The following is a 2,781-nucleotide window of genomic DNA, read 5'->3' on the forward strand; positions in this document are numbered from 1 at the left end:
GATGTGGCGAGAAAGCTTGGAACCTAGGCGAGTAACGTTATGCGCGCCAAGGGAAGAATGGGTCTGCAGACCCGTCGGAAGCAGAAGCAGCCAAAACGAAATCCAAAACAAGCTGAATCTGTGAAACCGAGAGCTCGGAAGCTTTATGACAAACTTCTGACCAAAAAAATGGGGTGTGTTATCATGGATGACGAAACCTACATAAAACTGGACTATAAGACTCTGCAAGGACCGCAATTTTATACATCACCGAAGGGAAAGGATGCCCCTGGACCAGTGGAAGCCAGTTACACCGAAAAATTCGGCAAGAAGGTAATGGTTTGGCAGGCCATTTGTGAATGTGAGAAAATATCTCGTCCATTCATTACGAATGACACAATGGATGGTAAAAATTACGTGAAAGAGTGTTTGCAGAAAAGGTTGTTACCCATGGTTAAGCAGCATAACAATCCTCCAATCTTTTGGCCCGATCTTGTTTCCTGCCATTACTCTAAGGATGCACTAGGGTGGTAGAAAACAAATAATGTCACATGTGTCCCAAAGGAGATGAATCCTCCAAACTGCCCTGAAATTCGCCCTTTTGAAACTTTTTGGGCTTTGACCAAAGCAAAGCTGAGGAAATATGTCAAACCAGCGGACAATGTTGAAAAATTTAAAAAAGATTGGCTTAAAGTGGTAAAAATGATAGAAGAACACACTGTGCAAAAGCTTATGAGTAGTGTTAAGAGAAAAGTTAGAGAACTCGCGTATCCTACGAAAAATAATCTCAACTTGAATTGAAACTGGAAAGAAAACACTTATTATCTATATTTCAGAATGAAATGACCCGAAGAATCCTGTGTTTTTTTATTCAAGAAAGAAGATGTATTTATAATTTTCGGAACAGTCTATAAATATAAACCCCCCTTCCCAAGTTAGGACCCTGGGCTGTAGCTCCATCTAAGAAGACGCCGTGAAGCTATAAGAACTCAACCACCAAGCCCAAGGCAAAACTTTTATATTACTAAAAAAGTAACCAGAGAACTAACGTTTCAAAATATTGAAAATGCTGAATTTGAGATTTTACGCTTAGAGTAAATGACTGTTGAAACATAAATTGATTGAAAAAACGATCATTTCAGATCGCTTTAAAAGCAAAAGCTTGAGATAGATTTTAGAGCTCGATAATCGAAATACGGTCGCATTTGGTGAAAAACGAATTTAGCATCATTTAGGTGTTAATCGCTTGAAATGAATGTAAAACTGCACATTTCATAATATGCAAGGTAATAAAATTCACCATTGTTTCTCAAAAAGAATGAAATAACTCACTTAGAGCTAGTGTATTTCGTAACAGCTTCATTTCCTTCGGACACAGCTAACTTGGCTAGCTCTTCTGGCAAACGCAAAGGTACGGCGGTCTGATCTTCGCGGGAAGTAATAGTTGATCCACAGACAAACAGACGTGCCACTCGATGATGATTTCATCGACCAGAAAAATAACGATCATTTTGAAATTTTGCTAAGTGGGCAGTAATGCCCCTAGTGTCGCTATAAGCAAGCGTGCACATTCATTATCAAAGACAAAAACCGTCAGTAATTCCGCTGGTGTTAATTTAAGCTGGAGTGCACACCCATTAGCAAAGACAAAAACCGTTCTACGAAAATAAGTTAGTAGGCAATAAGCTCAAATGGTGGCGCACGAGTGTAACGTTTCGAATAAGGACGAAGATTTTTCAGGATTTTTCTTTGAAGAGGCACGTCTGTTTGTCTGTGGTTGAACGTTTGTTGTAATGCGCCAAACAGGAAGCTTCAGCAGAAATGCGCGTCGAAAATATCGTTAACGAAGCTGGTCATGGTAGTCATAGCTTTCGAGCAGAGATGCCAGAACTATTTCGTGAAAATCCGTAGATTCTACGGATTTTTATCGATTTCTACGGATTTCCCCTGTTTTCTTCTTCTTTTCTACGGATTTCCCATATATTTGTAAATCCGTAGAAGTGAACAAATCCGTAGATCTACGGAGAAATCCCTAGATCTGGCAAGCCTGCTTTCGAGGGAATACCCGTATCCGGATGAACTTGCTTCAATACTTTGCAAATGTAGATGGTACAGCTCTCCTTACAACGAGGTTTCTTTTTCTTTTTTCTTCACCTTTGGTAATGTTTTTCTTTGCTTTGTCAGATTTCTTGGCTGCTTTATCGCTTGTCTTCGGTTCGGTGCCATCTCAACGGTTCGCTTGTTGACAGTTACATAATTGCCGAAAGAATAATTCATTTTCTCGCTCAAAAATCGTTTTCATACTGCCAACCAGTGCAGGCCTGTAGCTATCGGGGGGGCTAGGGGGGCTTAGCCTCCCCACGCGTTTTCATTGCCCTACCACGCAATTTTCTCATATATTTGATTGATACTAGGTAAAAAAACCAAATGAAAAATCTGAAATATGACCAATAAGCATTATTGAATAGTCTTCAGTAGTAGTTTATTAAATCTCAAAAAAAAACAAGTTTAAATCCGAACAATCAAAACGGTCGAACTCATATGACAAAAAGGTTAAATTACTCAACCTTTTGGTGAGCCCGCTTGAATCGCGGCGAAGTTGAAACTGACGATCCGCATAGGGGTAAGCGGGGTAAGACCGCCCCCTTAAGCATTTCTGTTTATAGAAAAAAAAGTTGCTGCTCCAATTTCATTTTTTATTCGCTAAGAGGTTCTTCTATTCAATACCCGCATTTAGAAAATAAGAACTGAAATATTTTTGTTTATTTTCCAGCCTTTTTTTCAGTTTTAAAAATTCATTGA

At 39.2% G+C, this 2,781-nt stretch overlaps 1 pseudogene; it reads right to left on the minus strand.

Moving 5' to 3' along the window:
• Positions 1 to 1,307: 1,307 nt before the first annotated feature.
• LOC129728256 (histone H2B-like) lies at positions 1,308 to 2,256 on the minus strand (annotated as a pseudogene).
• Positions 2,257 to 2,781: the final 525 nt, after the last annotated feature.

This window comes from Wyeomyia smithii, chromosome 3, assembly GCF_029784165.1.
Source record: "Wyeomyia smithii strain HCP4-BCI-WySm-NY-G18 chromosome 3, ASM2978416v1, whole genome shotgun sequence".
Taxonomy (NCBI): domain Eukaryota; kingdom Metazoa; phylum Arthropoda; class Insecta; order Diptera; family Culicidae; genus Wyeomyia; species Wyeomyia smithii.